General features: G+C 41.7%; 1 protein-coding gene across 3 annotated transcripts in view; it reads right to left on the bottom strand.

Annotated features, from left to right (window-relative positions):
* Positions 1-27459, bottom strand: part of grid1a (glutamate receptor, ionotropic, delta 1a) — a 377320-nt gene that overhangs the window by 65392 nt on the left and 284469 nt on the right. The gene's annotated exons all lie outside the window — the stretch shown is intronic.

Below are 27459 nucleotides of genomic sequence, written 5' to 3'. Positions count from 1 at the left end.
GTTATAATAATTATGATTACTATGTATGAAATACTTCTCAAATTGGAATGCAGTGAAAGTGTTTTTGCTTTCCATAAGGGATAAAAGTCACACAATGTCTTTTTCTTCCTTTCAATGCCTTTTTGTTTGCTATTAAATTTTTTTACAGCAAATCTAAACGCTTAAGTACAAGAAAGGGTTTACACCAAAAAACATAAGGTTTGTAGAAGTGTAAAAGCAGAGGTGACAAGTAGTATGAGGGAGTCTTTGCATTGAAGCATAAAAACAATAAATTATCTTAAATCAAACAACTGTGCATTTGATTTACAGTAATCTGGAAAACCGTGTGAATCTAATGGAAAATAATCTCCAGATATTTCTTGAAACCACAATGTTGGATCAAGAATCTATCAATGTTGTAGACAGTAAAGTATCAGTAAAATCCTGCCATGTGTGGGTAATATTTTCGTTCTCACACATTATGATAACATCTCTCAGTCTCTAAATAAAATCTGACAGTGGTACCTATGGTCTGCCTTGAAGATAAAACCGTGATGTTCCAGCGAAATGACACATCCTTGAACAGAATTCATTCTTCCAGATAAATTCTGTCACATGGTATAACAGCAAAGTGGAGGGTTGTGGTGTGAGTTAGTTAATGCAAACAATACCAGCTGGGATCAAAATGTTGCACTCGACAGAAAACAATGCTTGAAAGATTCTGCATCATTTCACAAGCCAACTAAACACTGACAATTTCAGACACTTTGAAAATTAACCTTTGTGAATGAAATGGTGTTTGCAATCTGATGTTCAGCAGCATCTGTTCTGATGCGACAAACACATAATTGATCTGTCCTTTTGGAAGACATCATTCTTTTATTGGAAGTTCTTTTCACAGGTGTCATCCTCCAGGGAGAAAATTGAAGAAAGATGATTATAGCAGGAGTGCTATGAAAATGCAATTAAATATGCGAAGTAAAAAAATCGTAGACTAAACTGATGTTAGTTGTAGCAGCATTTTCATTTGCCAGACCCTAAGGTTGGCCGTGTGAGAATTCCACTTCTACACTATTCTACCTAATCTATTCTGTTCTGAATTTATTTGTGTTAATCTGTGAAATGATCTTCCTCTTTGCATAAAATGTATCATATTAATGCCTAAAATCACTCTAATAAGAGAAATCACAGCATTTTTTAATAACTAATGTCTTTAACCGTAAAATCATTTTACGCTGGTTTTATTGTGTATATGACCACTATAGCAAGATGGCCTTAGGTAGCATTAGTTAACCCTCACAAGTCCAGTGCAATCTTTCCAAGATTACAAAGTTTGTTTGGACTATGAGAGTTAACATTTCTGCTTTCTTAAAAAGCATAGCATTTTACAGCAGAAAACAGGATGAGCAGTATTCTGGCTGCAACACTTTAGTTACTACTGTTTTTGAGGAAGAGAACATCACTTATTAAACCTACCAAATAAATCAAGGAAGTAACGGGTTTAGTTAAACAATTATTGTTACATTGAAAAATAAACCGATGCAGAATAATCACACAGCTTTCATCCCTGTATTACTGTGTTCCAACTGAATTTCACTTTGATCAACACGCTTGTTATCTCATCCAGATAAAGAATAGATACTTATTCAGATTCAAGAAAACCTCTTGCTTTGAGAGCATGGCTGTGTTTGTCTTCTTCAGCTCATTCTACTCCTTTTTCTCTGACCTATTGTGTAAACTCAGTATCAACATTTGTTATCTTTGAAGCAATTCACTCTAATTTCAAGGTCAGGTAAGTGCACATAGCAACCAGACCTTTTTGTTCATTTCATGTGAATGACTTTCACTAAGTCTTGGCAATAATTTAAGGAAGATGGACAATGAAAAGGTCTTGATAGCAGACACAGCTCTCAATGTTCTATCTGTGATAGGATCTCACAAAGCAACCAGGAAGGAGTAATGATGTCTGTCATAAAAGATTCAAAATACTCCCTTTGGCTCTAGCCTTGCCACAGTTGCTGTGGAAACACACTTTCAGACCACTACCTCTGCTCTATTAACTCAGCTTTGAACAAAAAATAATGTGAACTAACCTTGGTTTGCAACTGTGGAGCGATTCAAACCATAACAACAGACCTGTATACAAAAATTCATCAAACTCACCAACAAATACTTGGATCTCAAGAGATACAGCTACTGGTAGAATTAATAGACCAGAACAAATCTTTACTGACCTTACAGTGGTTAGTATTCAAGACCAGACCAGCCTTACAAGTGGATAACACAGCCATGTCACATAAAAAACAAATCATGACTCGCCATCTGCCATGGCAGCCAGTCTACTAGCTTCTACCTGCTTGTAGTTTGCTTTTCACTTGCATACAATGCAGACAGGAGTGGAATCCTCATAACAAGGCGCCTTCGCAACTCTCAAATCAAAATTCATTACTTTTCTGAAGCAGCATATTTTAAAGTGAAAATACAAAATTTCACCATAATGTTATCAGACATATTTCTATAAGATGGATGGACGGATGGAAGAACAGACGAATGGACGTACAGACAGACAGACAGATGGATAAATAAACGTGGATGAATGGGAAGACCAACGGATGGAGGAATGGATGTATTGAGACAATCTGATGAAGGCATAAAACTTCATAATACTACAGTACATAATAGAACTAAAACAATTCTGAAAATGTTTTCTCCAGACCTGGAGTGCACTTCAATTTCCATACTTCCCATGCACTTTTTTCAGACTATGTAGGAAATCCAGTCACTATTCGCATTAGGCTATACATCAGTTGGCACTTTAACCTACCTACATTATATGTAGTTAGGAAAAATCATGTGTCAAATCTGGCCGTAGTTAGACGTGGATGTTTTCTGAATAGCCCCGGACTTCTTGATAGAATAAATTTATAAGTATTAAAAAGATGTAGCCACAAAATGGTATTGGACTTCACATTTTTATTTAAAAACAATCCGATTTTTTCAATTGTGTTCCGTATAATCACGTCCTGCTTCACCAAACCTGACAATGAGTTAAAAGGAGAAGAAAAAATTGTTATTTGCGCACTTGCGGTACCTCGAATGCGCAACTACGCGCACAGCCAGAGACGGGCTCCATTCTGGAGAAGTCCAGAACAGCAGTTTACTCCAGGTTGACCTGCCTCCTTCATTACCTGAAAAGTTACACTGAGCGCCTCGAACAGGGCTCATTTCAGAGCAACCGCGGAGCCAACAGGAGAGAGGGAGCCTGGTGTGTGTTTGTGTTCAGGAACAGGTGGACGCCGAGCGGTATAACCCAGACGAAGATAGCGGTAAAACCTGAATGCTGACTCAGAATGGGCTAATTGTAAGTTACAGATAATCACTGATTCACCCAGCAAGACATGAGGTGGAAGTTCACTCTGAGCATCTTCAGGGTCATAATGAGGAGCTTTCACCTGAGCTACAGGTGAAGTTAAATGATGTCGCTGTGATAGAAAACAGTAGCAACCTTCTTCTAGCGGGATTTGCATCATAATGTGAAAATATCTGGTCCTTTACTTCAGTCAAAATAAAAGCATTTAATCCTAACGTAGCTGAACACATTAAAAGGTCCTTCAGATCAACACATTGATCTCATTGCTGCAGCAATGAGATTAATGTGTCTTATAGTCGAGTTCTACATGTAGATAGAAAAAAGTGCTGCTCAATAAACCAGGAAAATATCTCCTGGTGCCAGTAAGACGTAGTAGAAAGTGTAAAAGTAATCCTCCCTGTTATCTTTCATATCTTCTGTGCTGACTCTAAACATGCAGCTCTAGGTTTAAAGATGCAGTATAATTAAGAAATAAATCATAGCAATTAATCACAGGTGGACCATTAGTTAACTATTTTATTTTTCTGAATTACACATGTAATATTATATAAACTAAACAAATTAAACAAGGATACAGTTTTACTGAAGGTGAGACATATATACCATATGTATACAGTTATTAATAACTGTAATATTAGTACTGATAAGGTCCAGGATGAGGCTTTATGCTATATTTTAAACACCACAACTTAACACCCTTTCCTCTCAAAGTGTTTAATAGTGAGAACTGCACTAATGTCTCACATGCAGAACAAAAGACTGTGTTGTAAAATGTTTCATTTATTATTTTTGGCAGGCCACATTTCTTCAGAAGTGGAATGAAACGGCTGAAAAGATGACGATAAAAGAGAACAGGTTCATAATAGAAGGAACAATTTTAATAAAATGTTTCAAAAGCTCCTGGCATAATTAAAATAAATAAATGTGTTTTAGGATTTTACCATGTGACTAAGGTTTAGGAAAATCAACTTTATACCACTTTCCTTTTTTGAAATATAAGAATAAAGATAATGGAGCCTCAGGAGGGGAAAACTTTGATGAGAATGTAACGTTTAAAAAGGTCATTTATGTAGTTGACAAAAGAAGCACATTTATCTGGCCCATAGTAAACATTTCTGAGTTTAAGAAAAACTTTTGTTGGAAAAATTCAGATTAAGTTCTTTTCTAAATACCTCAAAATGCATCATTATTTGCTTCAGCCAAATGGTTTTTCATCAGGCCTAAATTCTGTTTCTCCTTGTCCTTCATTCAGCTTCTAACAAAAATAAAAAGTAAAATTATTGCAAACTTTTTTGTTTGATTCACAATAATTTACATTCAGTCTAAATCCAGCCGAGACAGCGAACTGGTTCAATATGTCCTATAATATTTTAATTTTAAATTACCTATAAAGCCCCCAATGTTTTGAGGCTGTAAAAACACCCCTGTGTCAAGTCTTACAATACAGAGTTTGTATATATTGTTCACTATGTAGAAAGCCACGCATAGTTGTTTCCAGCAATTATCTTTCCTGTTAAAAAGGTTTCTGCAAAAACAAAGTGAGTCATCAAAAATCCAAAAAGAAACCGCAACAACAGTTGTGATATAATGTTTTTTCCCATTCTATTGATACTTTTATTTTCAGACCTCCGCTTCTCATTAGCCGGAGTGAATAGAGAGGTGTCACTATCACATACATTTTGTGTCAAACGGATGCTACAAAAAATACCATGCTATAGGTGTGTGAAAGCACGAAGTTGCTCTTCTTTGACTCTCCAGAGAGACATTCCTGTGGGTGGCTGTGAGCTGTAATGTAGTGAGGGGTATATCTGTGTTTTACAAACAAGATTAAAACTCAGTGTGACGACTTTTAAATGCCACAACAGACTGAAGAGCTTCCAGAACAGTCCCATTCGCCAAGGTCGTGGAATGCGTTAGGCTGAGGTGTTTTGAGCAATTTTTTATACTTCAAAACATTGTAGTTTGTGTAGCCTTCCTCTGGATTTATCCCATTTTAGCAGAGGTATTTTGGGGTAGTCTTATAATGAGGCAAAATAAGCTTAATCAGAATCTCATTATATTCCACTAATGCTTTCCTGCAACTAATCTAAATTTTTTTTTAGTTTAATTTGAAGCCTTACATTATTTGCCAAAATTTATTAGCTTAGTTGCGATTGTTTTTTTTCCCCTTCCTTATCTATATAATATAACCAACACACAGTATTTTCACAGTTATAAAAAGCATCAGAATGCAAGTTTGTTACCCTAAAAGAAAACAATCATTGTATGTCATACTAAAAAAAATGTATTACTTCTTTTGGCTGTGTTGCAAAAAACATAGCTACAAATGAACTTATAGTCTAGACTGATGTATGCATGCCAGTTATTTTAAACTTCAAATCCAAGCTATTCTGTCAACCATAAAGTTAAACAGCTGCAACATGCAATAGTAAAAAATATCAGTATTTTACTGGGGTTTTGGCTATATTATGAACAGATTTCAGACTAAAGATTTTAAGAAGACAACCAAATTTGCTTTACGATTAATATGTCGAAGCAGAAGATACATTAATTTCCATCTCTACACAATGCCCTTGGGAAAGCACTGAATGTAAACTAAACCCCTGCACTTGTTGGGAATTTTTATTGTAATCTTAGATGATATTTGCAACTGCATTTTATTGCACAGCTGATGGATGTAATAAGCTCAGATATTTAACAGAGTGGAAACTTATTACCCCATTACAAGATATTATGCACCTACAGTTAGAGTAAAAGGCATGCAGAAATACACTACCGATCAAAACATTAAGATACACTTTCTCACTTATGGGTCTCTTTATTTACATGGCTATTTACATTGTAGATTCTCAACAGATGAAACAAAACTGTAAATGAACACGTGGAATTATATCATTCGTTCGTCGTCTTCCGCTTATCCAGGACCGGGTCGCGGGGGCAGCAGACTCAGCAGAGACGCCCAGACGTCCCTCTCTCCAGACACCTCCTCCAGCTCCTCCAGGGGGAGCCCAAGGCGTTCCCAGGCCAGCCGAGAGACATAGTCCCTCCAGCGTGTCCTGGGCCGTCCCCTGGGCCTCCTCCCGGTGGGACGTGCCTGGAACACCTCCCGAGGAAGGCGTCCAGGAGGCATCCGGTATAGATGCCCGAGCCACCTCAACTGGCTCCTCTCAATGTGGAGGAGCAGCGGCTCTACTCCGAGCTCCTCCCGGATGGCCGAGCTCCTCACCCTATCTCTAAGGGAGTGCCCGGCCACCCTACGGAGGAAGCTCATTTCAGCCGCTTGTATCCGTGATCTCGTTCTTTCGGTCATGACCCAAAGTTCATGGCCATAGGTGAGGGTAGGAACGTAGACCGACCAGTAAATTGAGAGCTTTGCTTTTCGGCTCAGCTCTCTCTTCACCACAATGGACCGGCACAGCGCCCCCATTACTGTGGCAGCTGCACCGATCCGTCTGTCGATCTCCCGCTCCATTCTTCCCTCACTCGTGAACAAGACCCCGAGATACTTAAACTCCTCCACTTGAGGCAGGAACTCCCCTCCAACCTGAAGAGGACAAGCCACCCTTTTCCGGTCGAGTACCATGGCCTCGGACTTGGAGGAGCTGATCCTCATCCCAGCCGCTTCACACTCGGCTGCGAACCGCCACAGCGCATGCTGTAGGTCTTGGCTAGAGGGGGCCAGCAGGACCACGTCATCTGCAAAAAGAAGAGACGAAATCCACTGGTCCCCAAACCAGACCCCCTCCGGCCCTTGGCTGCGTCTAGAAATCCTGTCCATAAAAGTTATGAACAGGACCGGCGACAAAGGGCAGCCCTGCCGGAGTCCAACATCCACTGGGAACAGGTCCGACTTAGTGCCGGCAATGCGGACCAAACTCCTGCTCCGCTCGTACAGGGACCGGATGGCCCCTAATAAAGGGCCCCCGATTCCATACTCCTGGAGCACCCCCCACAGGGCATCACGAGGGACACAGTCAAATGCCTTCTCCAGGTCCACAAAACACATGTGAACCGGTTGGGCAAACTCCCATGAACCCTCGAGCACCCTGTAGAGGGTATAGAGCTGGTCCAGTGTTCCACGGCTGGGACGAAAACCACACTGCTCTTCCTGAAGACGGGGTTCGACTATCGGTCGGACTCTCCTCTCCAATACCCTGGCGTAGGCCTTACCAGGGAGGCTGAGGAGTGTGATCCCCCTGTAGTTGGAACACACCCTCCGGTCCCCCTTCTTATAAAGGGGGACCACCACCCCAGTCTGCCAGTCCAGAGGCACTGTCCCCGACCGCCACGCAATGTTGAAGAGGCGTGTCAACCATGACAGCCCTGCAACATCCAGACACTTGAGGTACTCAGGGCGGATCTCATCCACCCCCGAAGCCTTGCCACCGCGGAGCTTTTTAACCACCTCGGTGACTTCAGCCTGGGTGATGAAAGAATCCAACCCCGAGTCCCCAGCCTCTGTTTCCACCACGGAATGCGTGATGGCAGGATTGAGGAGATCCTCGAAGTACTCCTTCCACCGCCCGATAATGTCCTCAGTCGAGGTCAGCAGTCTCCCGCCCCCACTATAAACAGTGTTGGCAAAGCACTGCTTCCCCCTCCTGAGGCGCCGGACGGTTTGCCAGAATCACTTCGAGGCCAACCGGTAGTCCTTCTCCATGGCCTCACCGAACTCTTCCCAGGCCCGAGTTTTTGCCTCTGCCACAGCCCGGGCCGCAGCACGCTTGGCCTCACGGTACCCGTCAGCCGCCTCAGGAGTCCCACAAGCCAACCACAGCCGATAGGACTCCTTCTTCAGCTTAACAGCATCCCTTACTGCCGGTGTCCACCACCGGGTTCTGGGATTGCCGCCACGACAGGCACCGCAGACCTTACGGCCGCAGCTATGGGCAGCAGCATCGACAATAGATGCAGAGAACATGGTCCACTCGGACTCTATGTCTCCAACATCCCCCGGGATCTGGTCGAAGCTCTCCCGGAGGTGGGAGTTGAATACATCCCTGGCCGAGGGCTCCGCCAGGCGTTCCCAGCAGACCCTCACTATGCGCTTGGGCCTGCCGAGTCTGTCCGGCTTTCTCCCCCTCCAGCGGATCCAACTCACCACCAGGTGATGATCAGTGGACAGCTCAGCCCCTCTCCTCACCCGAGTGTCCAAAACATGCGGCCGAAGGTCTGATGATACGACAACAAAGTCGATCATCGACCTCCTGCCTAGGGTGTCCTGGTGCCAAGTGCACTGATGGACACCCTTATGTTTGAACATGGTGTTCGTTATGGACAATCCGTGACTAGCACAGAAGTCCAATAACAAAACACCACTCGGATTCAGATCGAGGAGGCCATTCCTCCCGATCACACCTCTCCAGGTGTCACTGTCGTTCCCCACGTGGGCGTTGAAGTCCCCCAGCAGAATAATGGAGTCCTCGGGAGGGGCACTATCCAGCACCCCCAACAGGGACGCCAAGAAGGCAGGATACTCTGCACTACCACTCGGCCCATAGGCTGAAATGATAGTCAGAGACCTGTCCCCAACCCGAAGGCGCAGGGATACAACCCTCTCATCCACTGGGGTAAACCCCAACACGAGACGGCTGAGCTGGGGGGCAACAAGCAAACCCACACCAGCCCGCCGCCTCTCCCCGTGGGCCACTCCAGAGTAGAAGAGAGTCCAACCCCTCTCAAGGAGATGGGTTCCAGAGCCCACGCTGTGCGTGGAGGCGAGCCCGACTATTTCTAGTCGATATCTCTCGACCTCCCGCACAAGCTCAGGCTCCTTCCCCCCCAGCGAGGTGACATTCCACGTCCCTAGAGCCAGCCTAAGTGGAATTATATAGTAAACAAAAAGTGTAAAATAACTATAAACATTTTTATATTTTAGATTCTGCAAAATAGCCACCCTTTGCTTTGATGACTGCTTTGCTCTCTTGGCATTCTCTCCATGAGCTTCATGAGGGGATCACCTGAAACGGTTTTCCAAAGTGTCTTGATAGAACTTCCCAGAGTGTGGTGGATCCACGACCACAACATAGTGTTAGTATTGTTTGTTTTCATAAATTAAATTATCAGTTACAGATGACATTATATATAAGCTATTTTATTTAGACATATATTTTCTAATGGGTGCACACCTTAGTTAATATTTGTCTGAATAGTTTATTTACACTGCTGAAAAAAATAAAGGGAACACTTAAACAACACAATATAACTCCACGTAAATCCAACTTCTGTGAAATCAAACTGTCCTCTTAGGAAGCAACACTGACAATCAATTTCACATGCCATTGTGCAAATGAAATAGACAACAGGGGAAAATCTTTGGCGATTAGCAAGACACACTCAATAAAGGAGTGGTTCTGCAGGTGGGGACCACAGACCACTTCTCAGTACCTATGCTTTCCTGCTGATGTTTTGGTCACTTTTGAATGTTGGTGTTGCTTTCACACTCGTGGTAGCATGAGACGGATTCTACAACCCACACAAGTGTCTCAGATAGTGCAGCTCATCCAGGATGGCACATCAATGCGAGCTGTGGTAAGAAGGTTTGCTGTGTCTGTCAGCGTAGTGACCAAAACTTGGAGGCGCTACCAGGAGACAGACCAGTACACCAAGAGATGTGGTGGAGGACATAGGAGGGCAACAGCCCAGCAGCCGGACCGCTACCTCTGCCTTTGTGCAAGGAGGAACAGGAAGGGCACTGCCGGAGCCCTGCAAAATGACCTCTAGCAGGCCACAAATGTGCATGTGTCTGCACAAACGGTTAGAATCCGACTCCATGAGGATTGTATGAGGGCCCGACGTCCACAAATAGGGGTTGTGCTCACAGCCCAACACCGTGCAGGACGCTTGGCATTTGCCAGAGAACACCAGGATTGGCAAATTCGCCACTGGCACCCTGTACTCTTCACAGATGAAAGCAGGTTCACACTGAGCACATGTGACAGACGTGACAGAGTCAGGAGACACTGTGGAGAGCGATCTGCTGCCTGCAACATTCTTCAACATGACCGGTTAGGCATTGGGTCAGTAATGGTGTGGGGTGGCATTTCTTTGGAGGGCTGCATGGCCCTTCATGTGCTCACCAGAGGTAGCCTGACTGCCATTAGGTACCGAGATGAGATCCACATACCCCTTGTGAGACCATATGCTGGTGCGGTTGGCCCTGGGTTCCTCCTAATGCAGGACAGTGCTAGACCTCATGTGGCTGGAGTGTGTCAGCAGTTCCTGCAAGATGAAGACACTGAAGCTATGGACTGGCCCGCCCGATCCCCAGACCTGAATCCGATTAAGCGCATCTGGGACATCATGTCTCGCTCCATCCACCAACGTCATGTTGCACCACAGACTGTCCAGGAGTTGGCGGATGCTTTAGTCCAGGTCTGGGAGGTGATCCCTCAGGATACCGTCCCCCGTCTCATCAGGAGCATGCCCAGGCGTTGTAGGGAGGTCATACAGGCACGTGGAGGCCACACACAATACTGAGCCTCATTTTGACTTGTTTTAAGGACATTACATCAAAGTTGGATCAGCCTCTAGTGTGTTTTTCCACTTTAATTTTGTGTGTGACACCAAATCCAGGCCTCCATTGGTTAATAAATTTGATTTCCATTGATAATTTTTGTGTGATTTTGTTGTTGGCACATTCAACTTTGTACAGAACAAAGTATTAAATGAGAATATTTCATTTATTCAGATCTAGGATGCGTTATTTGAGTGTTCCCTTTATTTTTTTGAGCAGAGCAGTGCATATTTGTGTGTTTAAGTTTCTTCAAATACAGACCAGCTGAAGGTGTAGAAGCCTGGAATATACCACTTTACATAGGACTGCAGGGGGATAATTCTATTTATTAAAGCTGACCTTAGGTATTTGTTTTATCACTTATTCACTTATTATTTGTGCTAAGTTAAAGATAGTTTTGCTTATTTGTGTCATGTGTTGCTTTACTAATTTGTTTTTGTTTTTTTTCCTTTGTTATATTTACCTCCCTCATGTGGCAAGTTTAGGTTACTCCACCCCTGTTTAAGCCGCCTTTGTTCTGCAGGTCAATTTTTTTGAGTTTACTTAGTGCTTAGTTGACCTCAGTTAGGTTGGGCCCAAATCTGTGTTTTTTGTCATTTGATTTATTTTTGCATTGAAGTTTGACCCTTTGTTAACAATATTTTGAGAGTATTAAATTGAAGTTTTTCACATTTTTTAACCACCTTTTGTCCTTGTATAAGTCTGGTCCCTTACACAGAGGTTCATTGAGATACGACTGATAGTTAATGTTTTAGTCATCACAGCAAAGGGCGGCTACTTTAAGGAATCTAAAATATGCAACATAATTAAAGTTCTTTTACAATTGTTCGCTGCAGAATTCCATGTGTTCATTCAGTTTTGATGCCTTTAGTGGGAATCTACATACAATATAAATAGTCATAAACATAAGGAAAACCATTAAATGAGATAGTGTTTCTAAAACCTTTGACCGATAGTGTATATTTACGGCACTTTAGAAGGTAAAGAAATGTGTTCTTTGCCTAAACATATGTAGCATTACCAGTCCAACAAGAATGTAGCTTTTAGATATATTAAACTGGGGGCAATATTTCACGTCTGACTGTAGACTGCCGTTGTTTGGGTTCATGTTCAATCCATAGGGACTTGATGTGGACACATAATTATCAGAGGAAGCTTTTATTTAATTTGAATAAGGGAAATACAAGTAATGTTAGTCAAAAGGTTTGACTTCTCAGTTCTCATGGTTAAATTAGCAAGAACAAAAAAATGTTAAGGTAATATTAACAATTTAGTCACTTTATTGGCTATGGCTCATCAATTATTGTTTAAAAGTAAAAATACATTTTAATGTGGTTTCTTCCACTATAGTTTACAGCCCACATTTTTTTTACATCCTGAAATTAATTTATTTTTAACGACCTTGAAACCTCTGCAAACAGACTCCTCTCTCCCTCTTGTATTTGTCACTACTTAATTACATTTATATTATATTAAACATTATTTTGTTAGAGGATCAAAAATTTAGAATATGAAACCAAAACAGTATTTACAGCACATCATTACCACCCCCATGGAATAATTCCTCCATCATTATTCAGATTTAATCAAAATAATTTATAATGATGGCAATAAAAAGAAATTTCAGCATATGCTGACAAGACACAGTACAATTTATGACCAATTTGCTTCTCAAGAGTTGATTTAGGGGTACAACTTGTATGCAAATCCTCTGGTGCAAAAGGAATGTCTGCATCAAATAGCCATCCTCTACTATTTCGACATTTTGAATGTAGTTATTAAGTAGGATGTTACACAGTGAAACTCAAAACCAAACACCTCAGACTTTGAAGCCTATGGTTACACAGCGGCTCACATTGACTCTTTTGGACCATTCTCAGGGCTAATAAAACTTATTTAACCTAGGATCTTGGCACCGTTTAATTAAGGCAATCACACATCAAAAATCACAGAGAATTTCTATGATTAAATGATGAATATCTATTACCGGATTAAACCAAACAGCATCAACCACACAGTGTATAGATGCACAGAAAGACCAGACTCTCAGAGAGACAGGATTTGGATTTGAATAAGTAATTGTCTAAGGGCAATGAAATTTAAGTCTACTTGACATGAAGGGGCTCAAGTTATATGCAGAATATGTAAAGGTTAAATTAAATTAACACATTTAGGGCAGAAATGAAAACAAAACAAAACAATAATATCAGCATTTATTAACATGGACATGTAAAATGGCAAAAGAGCTTCAGACACATGAGTAAAACTTTATCTGCCTACTAATGTAATGTATGATTCTGATTACTTAAAAAAACTTAATCAGCTACTGAGGTAATTATTAATTAGAAAGTCAAATCAATTCCTAATTTCATTCATTGTGGTACAAGTCCACAAAGGGACAAGTGAAAAGCTGTTTTTGAAATATTTTAACAGATATTATGTCATAAAATATTAAGATTAAACAAATCTATCAGCTAAAAAAATAAATAATAGACATAATTATGACAGTAATTTAGCTATGGGATACAGTAACATTTCTTACCTTTTTGCCAGGTGTATTTCTGGATCTGTATGTTTTAAACAGGATGGCTCATGATTTTCTAAAAAAATCTGACAGTAACATAATTTGACTAAGTTTATGAAATGACTGTCTTGTCATAATTATATATTAATTTCTTAATGTTTTAAGAAGGCTATTACAGTGCAAGTACCTGACCTGGGCCCATTTTATATCTGCGCTAAAAATAAAACTACTAGATTCAGAGGTGGTTGAAATAAATTGCTTTGCTTAGGTGAAAAACAATGTTTCGTCAGAAACATTATACATACTAGGAAATCTTTTATCACTAATGGCATCAGTTGTTACAAGGGGAAACACAATATTCAAATATATTTGGACAAGGCACTCTGAATAGCAGGTTTCTTTAGGACTAACCTTTTGTTACTTACCCTCCTTATTAAGGGTGTCAGCGACTGTTATGTCACAGTCTTCCCCATGATTGGTAGGCCATAGCATGACCAAAATAATATAACATTACTGTATTAAAACTGTAATTTCTTTAGTCTAATGTAATATTCTAATTTTCTAAAAAACAAAAATAGAATTTTGGGTTTCCAATAAACCATAATCATCAAAATTAACAGGAATAAACACTTAAAATAACTCACCCCATCTGCAATGAACCTAAGTAATGTAATCTAAGTTTCCCTTTTTAAAAACAAATTCTGAAATACCCGTACTCGTACTCGTCGTCTTCCACTTATCCGGGACTGGGTCACGGGGGCAGCAGACTCAGCAGACTCAGCAGAGACACCCAGACACTTCCTCCAGCTCCTCCGGGGGGAGCCCAAGGTGTTCCCAGGCCAGCCGAGACACATAGTCCCTCCAGCGTGTCCTGGGCCGTCCCCTGGGCCTCCTCCTGGTGGGACGTGCCTGGAACACCTCCCGAGGAAGGCGTCCAGGAGGCATCCGGTATAGATGCCCGAGCCACCTCAACTGGCTCCTCTCGATGTGGAGGAGCAGCGGCTCTACTCCGAGCCCCTCCCGGATGGCCGAGCTCCTCACCCTATCTCTAAGGGAGTGCCCGGCCACCCTACGGAGGAAGCTCATTTCAGCCGCTTGTATCCGGGATCTCGTTCTTTCGGTCATGACCCAAAGTCAATGGCCATAGGTGAGGGTAGGAACGTAGACCGACCGGTAAAACCTTTGCTTTTCGGCTCAGCTCTCTCTTCACCACAACGGACCGGCACAGTGCCCCCATTACTGTGGCAGCCGCACCGATCCGTCTGTCGATCTCCCGCTCCATTTTTCCCTCACTCGTGAACAAGACCCCGAGATACTTAAACTCCTCCACTTGAGGCAGGAACTCCCCTCCAACCTGAAGAGGACAGGCCAACCTTTTCCAGTTGAGAACCATGGCCTCGGACTTGGAGGAGCTGATCTTCATCCCAGCCGCTTCACACTCGGCTGCGAACCGCCACAGCGCATGCTGTAGGTCTTGGCTAGAGGGAGCCAGCAGGACCACGTCATCTGCAAAAAGAAGAGACGAAATCCACTGGTCCCCAAACCAGACCCCCTCCGGCCCTTGGCTGCGTCTAGAAATCCTGTCCATTTTATTCTGAAATACTGTCACATTTATTGATATTCTAATTTATTGAGATTCACCTGTCAGTAATAATATTAACAGCTGTGGAGGAATGAATCCCTTTTAACAGGAAAAAACTCCAGCAGAATCAGAACCAAGCTTAAGATGAGTGAGGATGTGTCATCATTGACTGGGGGCTGAGAGGACAGCCCCCAAACCTCTCAGCCCCCTTGTTTTAGTCTGCAGAATTCTTCTTCAAAGATTTTTGTCTAAGCATGTAATAACTTACATTTGAGTTCAGTTTAAACCATTTAAGTTTCTTTGTATAACCAATGCTGTAAACTGTTTTGACTAGTTAACTTTGTATGTGACTAATTGAATTTGCTGACAATTAGCCACAGTTACTATTTTTTTAGCCTGAGAAAGAACCCAGGTTACAGGATCTTCTTACCCAATTTTCAACAAAAGGCTGATAAAAAAACAGCAGATGGTTTCACTTTATTTTGCTATTAGTTTTGAGAAAATGCGAGTAAGATTATGTAAAGTAGCAGCATGCAGCCATCTATCCATTAATCTGTAGTCGGTTCATAGGGTCAAGGAGAAAAACCCAGACACACCACTCACATGCAATGTTTTTCAAGCCATTCCCAGCCTGCAAAATATACAAAATCTGTCCAATCTATTCTGGGCTACCTAAGGGGTCTATTAGCAGTGGCATGTATCCAGAAAACCTCCAAGGGGAGGCATACAGGAGACATTGTGTTTAGATGTCTAAATCTCCTAATCTGACTGCTTTCAATGTGGAGGAACAGCAATTCTAATCCGACCTCGCGCCAGATGAGAAGCTCTTTGCCTCATCTCCAAAACTGAGTCCAACCACCCTAGAGAAGAAGCTTATTTCAACAACTACACATTTTCCAATTGAGAACCATGAACTCAGATTAAGAGGAATGGACTCTCATTCCAGCAGTTCCAGACTCAGCTACACACTTCTCCTTTGTATGCGGAAATGCATGAATTGAAGAAGCCAGCAGACACACATAATCTGCAAAAAGAAAAGATGAGACCCTGATGTTCCCAAACCAGACACCTGTCTCTTTATAAGTACTCCTTAAAGTCACATCCATGTACACCATAAAGAGGATTGGTGATGAGAGAGAGACCAGTACACACTGGGAACAAGCTCAAAGCTCTTGCCTTTGGTACATGAGGACTGAATGACTCAGCAAGATGCATTTCTATTGGTTGGTGTCCATCAAGGGTGTGCATTTCAATTGGTCAGCAGCAGTGGCGATTGCTCTAAGACTGCAAGGGAAGCTGAGCTTCCCCTAAAATGTCAACAATATAAGTGATCAAATATATATTGTTGTGTGTACATGTCATTGACTAAATATCCGCTACAACACGCTCAACCTTTGTTCAGAATCAGTTTCTTATCACTGGTAACGACGCGGCTTTCCTCTCACTCATTCCCGCAGCTTCACAGTGCTTTAAACAGTGAGTTCAATAGCGAAGCAAAAATGCTGGGCTTTGTCCCGCCCATCGGACGCTCAGTGTCTCTGTGGGTCTATGGGGCAGTGGGCTGGCCTCAGCTGGCCCGGACGCTCAGCTTCTGCATGATGATTGGATGATCTGTCTGCGGCTGAATCCCTTTTTGATTGACAGCGAAATGAGCGAATCAGCGATCTTTAAATTGAGCTTCCCCTCCTTGAAAGACCAGCAGCCGCCACTGGTCAGCAGAGACACAAACTCTCTTGGTCTATGCCTGCCTGCATAAAGGGTCACAACGCTGGAGAGAGGACCGGATTCAGTTATTCACTCCATTCAAAAGTCACTTCATAGTTCAAAATTTGAAAAAATTTTATTAAAAAAAACCCAGCAAACCACAAACATGTAGGTTCACCTTTTGCATACACATTGTAAATTATTTTAAAAACCTTTTTTTTGATTGAAAAGTTTTTCAGTGGTCCCTTTTCGAAACTTGTTCTTTGCTTGCAATGATGTTGGAACAAATTTCTCTCCATATAAATACAGCAAGACTTGTTTGAAAATAAATAAACAACAAAGAAAATGCTAAAAATAAACACAAATGAAAACCATAACCGAACCACCTTGAGAACATGACACAGGCAAAATAAGAACCATACTGTTCCACATGAACCTGAGGTTCAACCTTTATTCAAGCCTCCTTTCCAAGAGAAACTGTGATCCCTTGGTACATGGACCAAACTCTTAAGGCTCCCTTCTTAAAAATTGTTATCACCACCCTGGTCTCCCACTCCACAGTTGGTGTCCTGGTCCTCCGTCTGACAATGAAGAAATGTTTCAACCACTATAACCCAACAATTACCAGAGACATCAGCATCCGAGGACAAATCTCCTCTATCAAGGCAAGGCAAGGCAAGTTTCTATTGAATTCCGTACATTGGCAGCTACATCTGGCTGGAATAATGAGGCTCTATAGACTACCTTTGTGCACGCCTTAGATGATCCTCTAAAGGATGAATTAACCATGGTAGAGGAGCCTCTTACTTTAGATGAGGTTATTTCATTAGCAACTAGGATAGATAAGAGAATAAGAGAAAGAAGAGCCCGAGCAGAAAGGTCATATTTTCACCCCCAGTTAAGGAGTAATTCTCCATCCGTTGTCAAGGCCTCATCACAACAATCAGCTACCGAACCCGAGCCCATACTGTTAGGAGGAACCCGCTTGTCTTTTGAAGAAAGTCGAAGAGTTTCTAGGCAGTGTTTTTACTGTGGTTCCACAGATCATTTTGTAGCAACCTGTGCTGCCTGCCCAGGGCTGTTAAAAGACAGGGTCCATCGGCTTTGAAGGGGGGGTTGTTGGACCAAGCTCAGAATAGTAAAGACCCCAGATTCAGCTTACCTGCGACTCTTTTAGTGGGTCAGCGTACATTGACGGTATCTGCACTTATAGACTCCGGCTGCGAACAGAATCTCATAGATCTGGATTTGGTAAATCAGGCAGGAATGGAAGTGGAGTCCCTTGAATCACCACGTTCAGTTTTAGCTTTAGATGGAAAGATACTACAACAGATAACACAACAAACCAAGCCAGTGGAACCACTGTTATCTGGCAATCATAGGGAAAATGCATCATTTTTTGTATTTCCAGTATCTCAAGGTTCTCTGGTTTTAGGATTCCCCTGGTTATAACAACGCAATCCACATCTAGACTGGTCAAGGTGTCGCATATAATCCTGGTCCGCTAACTGCCATTCATCTTTTCTAAGATCAGTGTTCACACCAAATCTATCCCCACAGGCTAGCAGTGAGGACGAAGGAATCGATTTGCCTCATGTACCTCAAGAATACCACGACCTGAAGGGAGTGTTTAGCAAAAATAAGGCTCTATCATTACCTCCTCACAGACCCTATGATTGTGCAATTAACCTTCTCCCCAGCGCACCTTTGCCCTCTAGCAGACTCTACAACATGTCATGTCCTGAGCAGAAATCTATGGAAGACTATATCAATGATTCCTTATCAGCAGGTATTATTTGTCCTTCCTCATCACCACTAGGGTGGGTTTCTTTTTTGTAGGGAAGAAGGATGGTTCATTGCGTCCCTGTATAGACTATAGTGGTTTAAATCAGACCACCATTAAGAATAAGTACCCACTTCCCCTCATCACTTCTGCTTTTGAACCAGTTTATGGTGCCATGGTTTTTTCTAAATAAGATCTTTGTAATGCTTACCACTTGGTCAGGATCCGCCAGGGGGATGAGTGGAAGACGGCTTTTAAAACGTCATTGGGTCATTTCGAGTATTTGGTCATGCCTTTTGGACTGTGTAATGCTCCTGCGGTTTTTCAAGCTTTGGTCAACGACGTTCTCAGGGATTTTTTTGAACATTTTTGTCTTTGTCTATTTAGATGATATTCTGATTTACTCTAAGAATATGCAGGAGCATCGCAAACACATTCGCCAAGTTCTTCAACGTCTCCTGGAGAACCGCCTGTTTGTAAAAGCCAAGAAGTGTGAGTTTCACCAGTCATCTTCCTGGGCTACATCCTTGAGGGTGGACAGGTACGTTCTGATCCAGAGAAAATAAGAGCTGTACTAGAATGGCCGGTGCCGTTTTTTTGGGATTCACCAATTTTTACAGACGTTTCATCAAGGACTATAGTCTCATTGCTGCATCTCTAACAGCTCTGACTTCTTCTAAGATCTCCTTTTCCTGGTCATCCGAAGCCGCAGTGGCTTTTTGTACCCTCAAGTAGAAGTTCTCTCGCGCCCCCATCTTGGTCCATCCACATTCTGCAAGACAATTCATCCTGGAAGTCGACGCATCGGACGTTGGGGTCGGAGCAGTACTGTCGCAAAACTCTGAAGATGGAAGATTTCATCCTTGTGCTTTCTTTTCTTGTAGATTCAGCAATACAGAGAGGAACTACGACGTGGGTGACAGAACTCCTGGGGATAAAGTTGGCCTTTGAGGAGTGGCGCCACTGGCTCGAGGGGGCCAAACATCCCATCCAAGTCTGGACTGATCACAAGAATTTGGCTTACCTACAGTCAGCCAAAAGGCTAAACCCACAGTATCGCTGGTCCTTATTTTTCTCTCGTTTCGAGTATTTCTTTCAGGCCCGAACCTAAGAATACTAAGCCTGATGCCCTCTCCAGACAATTCACCACAGACAATTCGGTGAGGGAATCTGCACCCATCATACCACCCAGTTAGACGGTCGGGGCACTTAGATGGGAGATTGAAGACACAGTGTTAAAGGCTCAACAACAGGAGCCCGATCCTGGCAATGGGCCACCTAACCGTATCTACTTCCCATCTACAGTATGAGCTCAATTAATTAACTGCCTGCACACAGCAAGGTTTTCGGCTCATCCAGGTGTTAGTAGAACTATCGCATTGGTTCAAAGGAGGTTTTGTTGGCCAACATTACATAAAGATGTGAAGGAATTGTTCAGTCTTTTGGTAATTGTGCTAGGAATAAGTCTTGTAACCAGCCCCCTGCAGGTCTTCTCCAACCTCTAAGCATCCCAAGTCATCCCTGGTCTCACATAGCTTTGGACTTTGTTACTGGTCTTCCCCTCTCTTCTGGTATGACAACTATTCTCACTATTGTAGACCATTTTTCTAAAGCCAGCCATCTCATCCCTCTCAGAAAACTTCCTTCAGCCCTTCAAACCGCCAAACTCCTCAGTAAACACGTCTTTCGTCTCCATGGAATTCCACAGGACATTTTGTCTGACCGAGGTCCACAGTTCATTTCGCAGGTTTGGAAACAGTTTTGTTTAGCTCTTAGAGCCAAGATTTCATTAACTTCAGGTTACCACCCTCAGTCTAATGGTCAGACTGAAAGATTAAATCAGCAACTAGAATCAACCCTACGATGTTTCATGTCCACTAACCCTTCTGACTGGTGCGCATATCTACCTTGGGTAGAGTATGCTTTAAATTCTCACATCTCCTCTGCCACTGGACATTTGCCTTTTGAGGCCTCACTGGGTTATCAGCCACCCTTGGAAAGATAAATCACTGTGTCATCCATCCACCAACATGTCCGCCGCTGTAAGACCATTTGGAACTCAACTGTCCAGAGCCTCAATTGCACTGCAGATCAAAACAAGTATTTTGCTGACCGCAAACGCAGACCTGCACTGGAGTATTGACCTGGACAAAAAGTTTGGTTGTCAGCATGTGATGTGCCCCTTAAATCCATGTCTAGGAAGCTTTTGCCTCGTTTCATTGGACCCTATGAGATTGAGAAGGTAATTAGTCTGTCTGCTGTTCATCTTCGCCTTCCTGCAAGTCTTCACATCCATCCCACATTCCATGTTTCCCAGATAAAGCCAGTGGTTTCCAGTAACTCTTTGCTCCTCTGCAGATTTTGAAAGCCTAAGCTTTGGATCTATGTCAGAGTTTTCTGGACTACGTTTCTGAAACTTATTCAGGAGGATCAAGCCTGTCTTCGTTCTGAGGATTCCTATCCTGTGATCTACCTTCGTTTGGTATCGCATCAAGCTGGCAGCTTCCTGTCCTCTTCGTCTCCTGAGCCAAGCCAGAAGCGTACCCTGTCCACCCTCCAATGTAAGCCACCGCACATCGAACTTGTTTTGCGGTAACCTGAGCTCCACAGAACAGTACCAAGTGAACTCTCTACGGATATACCTGCTTAAGACCTGGATCCTGAATCTCATTCCCCCTGGTGACTTGACCATCATAACTCAGTAAGCCGATCTCTGCATCAAAATAACTATTTGCTCTTGGTTTCATTTTTCCCTCCGTTGCCCGTATTCATCCATTCTCTTCACTTCTCTCCTTACAGTGAGATATTTCGTCCGTTCCGTTCCTGACTATATCTTCAATAAACAACCTTTATTTTACTTCCTCATCCTGAGTGTTCTCTGTATGTGGGTCCGAGCTATTTTCAAACTTAATGACGCCACCTCCATCAGTAGCCAATTTTGCCATACAATAAAGAGAGCTGTTCACAATGGTGGTCAATGGCTGATGTTCTTTGTTGTGAGTAAGGCACCGGGAGCTTTTCAAAAAAAGCATTTAAGCAAATAATAGGGAAAAAAATATGCCAACATGTTTTGGCTTATGGCTTTCTTTGAGCTCCTACTGCCTCTATTCTTCAGTGTAGTCAAAAGGGACAGTTTGAAGTGAAAAGCCTGGGAACACAGGCTGAGACTACAAAGACTATTTGGCCGTAACAAAGGCCTTAACAAAACAAAAACATGCATATTAGGTACAGTACATTATGGTGATGCATTGTTTTTTTTTTGTTTTTTTACAAATTCATAGAATGGGTCAAATGGATCTGTATTCACGGTCTCCTAAAAAACTAAGGACAAATTTAATGCAGCTGAACATTAGAGGTCAAGTAAGCAGCTTCAATGCCTCTTAACATCCTGACTGAACAAAAGTAAACAGCATAAGTGGGCAGACAAACAAAACAAACAAGATTGTGTGAGAGAGGCAACTGAAGGAGGTTAGCTGGGCCAAAGATCTCTATGAATTGACTCCTAATTAATCCAGAACAGCATGAGACATGTCTTCTCAAAGCATTGTGGGAAACCGAGAGGTGCTGAAGAGAGTGGGAGTGTGAAAGTTTAGGTTTTGACATAATGTTCATGCCAAAACACCACCACTATCAAGGGAGGTTTAAAGAGGAGGAAGAAAAGAGGCGGTAATGATGACTCTGCTTCAAATAACAATGGTCTGAGATACCCTTAACAGATATCTTTTATTATTATGCCTTGTTATTCAATATACATTACTGAAAGAAACATGCAGCATATCTTCATCAGATTTGATTCCTAATACCCTTTATTGTTGTACTAAGGAATTTCTTTTGTTTTTAATTTACCTTCAAATATCAAAAGTTAAATTGAAAAAAGCCACATTTAAAAATATTCACGACCTTTCTTATATATAAAATCGCTTTTCTGTGACATTTGAGGTTGAAGTGCTTCCTAAAAATGTTTCATCCTATGTGGCTGGCACAAACATAGGGTTGAGGTCTAGTTGGGCCACTGAAACCCTGATATTTTATATGCAGACCTTTTGTGCATCACTTCAGTTGCATTTTTCATGACACTGCCTTATCAAAAAGCATTGCAATGCATAAGGCCTCTTTTCAGGCATCTTTTCCAAGGACTGCCTACAATCTGAGGATTCCCAGCAAGACCATCCTGATGAGTCTCAGCAATTGTGGCATTTCTATCTGAAGACAGGCACTCATGCAATCACTCCAGCAGGCTGGTTTCCAAGGATGCTGATGAATGAGGATTCAATTTGACCAACACAGGCCAAAACTCAACTGGACATCTTCAGGATGTCAATTTGTGGGTTGGATGAGACTGAAATTGAGTTGTTTGGGCAGAAGGATGTAGTTATTGACAGAAGAAATGAGAAGCATTAAATTTTGAGAATAATATTCCAAGATACAGGGAAATAAGAGCAATCAGCAGTAATTCACCTTTCAACTAGATGTCCCTTTTCTGATACTAGTTCAGGAAATCTGCTGACTGCATAAATCTCCTAGTCACATACAACTTAGAAACACATTGAGACTTCAGTTCATTCAGTAATTCAATTCCAAAAAGTAATACTCATATTCATGAAAGGAAACATTTTAGTTGTTCATTTCTGTAATCTTGCTGCTTATGGCTTGCAGAGAATGAAAACATGTAAAGTGGGTATATCAGAAAATTGGAATATCACATAAAACCAATGAAAAATTATTTTTAATACCGAAAGGTTTTGCTATGGCAATGGTGAAGCCTACACAATTATGTGCATGTTGTCCAGCAGACAGTAACTGACACACTACACCAGAAGCCTGAGACAGACAGTCATTGCTGAAGGGACTGGCTTTCCAGAGTGGTGTATCCAAGGAGGGAAAAAATATGATAGAAAAAGGTGCACAAGTAACAGGCATAACAGACACAAACATACTGTATGTATTCAGGAAATGAGCTGCAACTGTCTAATTTTTTGTGTTAAACCACTCCTGAACCAGAAATACTGTCAGAACCATTTTACTTGGGCTACGAAGGGAAAAGACTTGCATTTTGGTGTGTGGTCTAAAGTTTTCTTTTCAGGTGAAAGTAAATATTGTGTTTCATTTTGACATCAAGAGTCTCCATGCAGAATCAAATTTGCTTGAGGTTCGGTTTAATGTTTCTAAAGTCAGCAATGAGACAGTGGGCCATGTTATGTGCTGGTGTTGGTCCATTGTGTTTTATCAAGTCCAAAGTCAGCATGGTTGTGTACCTGGACATTTTAGAACACTCCATACTTCCCTGTTTTGGCAAGCTTTCTGAAAATACAGATTTCATTTTCCTGCGAGACCTGGCACACCCACTGCCAAAACTACCAATACCTGAATTAATGACCATGGTATCATTGTGCTTGACTGGCCAGCAAACTGGGCTGACCTTAACCCCATAGACAAGCTTTGTGGTGTTGTCAAAAGGAAAATGAGAAACTAGACTTCTACTAGCCTTCCTTAACACCTCAGGAGGGCAATAGACCAAATGTATACAGGTCCTTCTCAAAAAATTAGCATATTGTGATAAAGTTCATTATTTTCTATAATGTAATGATGAAAATTTAACATTCATATATTTTAGATTCATTGCACACTAACTGAAATATTTCAGGTCTTTTATTGTCTTAATACGGATGATTTTGGCATACAGCTCATGAAAACCCAAAATTCCTATCTCACAAAATTAGCATATTTCATCCGACCAATAAAAGAAAAGTGTTTTTAATACAAAAAACGTCAACCTTCAAATAATCATGTACAGTTATGCACTCAATACTTGGTGTGGAATCCTTTTGCAGAAATGACTGCTTCAATGCGGCGTGGCATGGAGGCAATCAGCCTGTGGCACTGCTGAGGTCTTATGGAGGCCCAGGATGCTTCGATAGCGGCCTTTAGCTCATCTAGAGTGTTGGGTCTTGAGTCTCTCAACGTTCTCTTCACAATATCCCACAGATTCTCTATGGGGTTCAGGTCAGGAGAGTTGGCAGGCCAATTGAGCACAGTGATACCATGGTCAGTAAACCATTTACCAGTGGTTTTGGCACTGTGAGCAGGTGCCAGGTCGTGCTGAAAAATGAAATCTTCATCTCCATAAAGCTTTTCCGCAGATGGAAGCATGAAATGCTCCAAAATCTCCTGATAGCTAGCTGCATTGACCCTGCCCTTGATAAAACACAGTGGACCAACACCAGCAGCTGACACGGCACCCCAGACCATCACTGACTGTGGGTACTTGACACTGGACTTCTGGCATTTTGGCATTTCCTTCTCCCCAGTCTTCCTCCAGACTCTGGCATCTTGATTTCCGAATGACATGCAGAATTTGCTTTCATCCGAAAAAAGTACTTTGGACCACTGAGCAACAGTCTAGTGCTGCTTCTCTGTAGCCCAGGTCTGGGGAATGCGGCACCTGTAGCCCATTTCCTGCACACGCCTGTGCACGGTGGCTCTGGATGTTTCTACTCCAGACTCAGTCCACTGCTTCCGCAGGTCCCCCAAGGTCTGGAATCGGCCCTTCTCCACAATCTTCCTCAGGGTCCGGTCACCTCTTCTCGTTGTGCAGCGTTTTCTGCCACACTTTTTCCTTCCCACAGACTTCCCACTGAGGTGCCTTGATACAGCACTCTGGGAACAGCCTATTCGTTCAGAAATTTCTTTCTGTGTCTTAACCTCTTGCTTGAGGGTGTCAATAGTGGCCTTCTGGACAGCAGTCAGGTCGGCAGTCTTACCCATGATTGGGGTTTTGAGTGATGAACCAGGCTGGGAGTTTTAAAGGCCTCAGGAATCTTTTGCAGGTGTTTAGAGTTAACTCGTTGATTCAGATGATTAGGTTCATAGCTCGTTTAGAGACCCTTTTAATGATATGCTAATTTTGTGAGATAGGAATTTTGGGTTTTCATGAGCTGTATGCCAAAATCATCCGTATTAAGACAATAAAAGACCTGAAATATTTCAGTTAGTGTGCAATGAATCTAAAATATATGAATGTTAAATTTTCATCATGACATTATGGAAAATAATGAACTTTATCACAATATGCTAATTTTTTGAGAAGGACCTGTATATGCCACATTGCATTGATGGAGTAATTCATACTTAGGCAGCCTTAACCAAGTATTTAGTGTATATACTTTACAGTGTATTGATATAGGTCTCAGTAGAAAAACATTTCTGTATTTAAGAAAATATATTTTTTCAATTGGTCTTGTCTAGTCAAGTTTTCAGAGAAACTGAACTTCAACATTTAATTTGTTGTAAGCCATAATATTCAAAATTAACAAATAAACTGTTGCAGTTTATTACTCTTTTGGGTTATGTATCAAAATGAGTTTCACTTTTTGAATTGAATATGTTTGCTTGCAGATTAGGAACAGCGTAGGGTAAGAGAGCGTTGAAATACGCCGTCCCCTCAGCCAGCAATGATTTTCAGCAAGAGTCCAAACTGACAGAGCTAATGACACAGAGAAAGCTAAAAGCCATATTGAAAGACCATGAAGAAGAGAGCTTTATGAACTGCAATTGCTTTTGAATTAGTCATATTTTTAGCAGTTTTGTTTTAATATTTTATGTTTTTCTACTTTTAAACCTATATGAATGTATGTCAGTTATTGAATCTAATTGCTGATACTTGTAAATTGAGCTGCAGTCTTGCCAGGTCCCTCTTGGAAAAGAGATTTTAAATATTAGTTAGGTTATATCTTGATATATAAAAGTTCATTATTATTAGAATTTATTGAAATAAATCACATATTTGATTAAATCATGCTTCATTAATTTGCACCTGTATGATTGAGCTGCTCAGTATACGATGCTATAAAACTTGCGCAAGTATCTTCATTCAGTTTTTTTTTTGGTCACATATTCCCAATAAACCACAATTTTGGGCTATTATTAGTATTAGGCTACAACTGAACAGAGAGGAAATGAGTCCAATTTAGAGTCATTAAATCATTTACTTGACCAACCAGTTGCATGAAAAATGAGAAAGCTATATCTGAGCAGTGTTTTTTATCTCTGATTGGAAACAATCAAATTTCCCTGAATGCTCTGGTAGCAGTCTGTAATAATGGCTTTGCTGTTTTATAGCTGGCACAAGCTTTTCAATACACCTGGGGTGCACTTTAATTTAATCGGGCTCATCAGGATCAATAAATGTGTCTGAACTGTGACTTTCTGTGGCATACTGCCTGTTAATAGGCCACAATGATTTTAGACTGACCATTTTTCATATATATATATGCAGTTTGATTTTCTGCTATCCTGGAAAGTACCTTTAAGTTAGATAAACCACAGCACTGCCAGAGTGTGTACAAGTAGAGCTCTTATGTTCAATACCAGATGTCTTAAAAAAACACGTAATATGGAAATTCATTTTTCATTCTTGCTGCTCCTTTCCATACATTATGCAGTGAAGAGCGGAGGGAGGGCCGTGAGAAGAAGACATGGGTGGCTGGGAGGAGATGGGTTCGTAAAGCTGAGAGGGCAGAGTTTTTGGAAAGGAGAGGGGGTGCATGATCAAAGCCTATATTTTGAAATCACTTACTTCTCCATTAGTTTGATTAATGGGGCCAACTTCACAGGCAGACAGAGGCAAGGGGCTTGAAAAATGAAGCAATTACTGTTTTTTGAATGGGGGGCTGAAAAGGCCTGTTTGAAAGAAGGATCTGGAGGAGATTCTACAGGGCATCCTGGACAGCAGACTTTCTCCTCTTTATTCATCCATCCCTGTGCCACACACCCTGAAGCCTCATAGCACTACTATAACCCTTGCTCCCTAAGATGTCTTGCGGCGTTTGGGGGTATAAATTGTGATTAATATGCATCTACAAAGTCTTCTAATGTTTGTCACATTACGTTTCTTACTCAGATGATGCTCTACTTTATTCCCTTAAGGTACTGTATGCTATGTATTGCGGCATATTTATAGTAATACTTTTTAAACACGGTAAGCCTTGTGCAACAGATATTA

Source organism: Girardinichthys multiradiatus, chromosome 22 (assembly GCF_021462225.1).
Source record: "Girardinichthys multiradiatus isolate DD_20200921_A chromosome 22, DD_fGirMul_XY1, whole genome shotgun sequence".
Taxonomy (NCBI): domain Eukaryota; kingdom Metazoa; phylum Chordata; class Actinopteri; order Cyprinodontiformes; family Goodeidae; genus Girardinichthys; species Girardinichthys multiradiatus.
The sequence above is the reverse complement of the archived record's forward strand: the minus strand, read 5'-3'. Positions and strand labels throughout refer to the sequence as shown.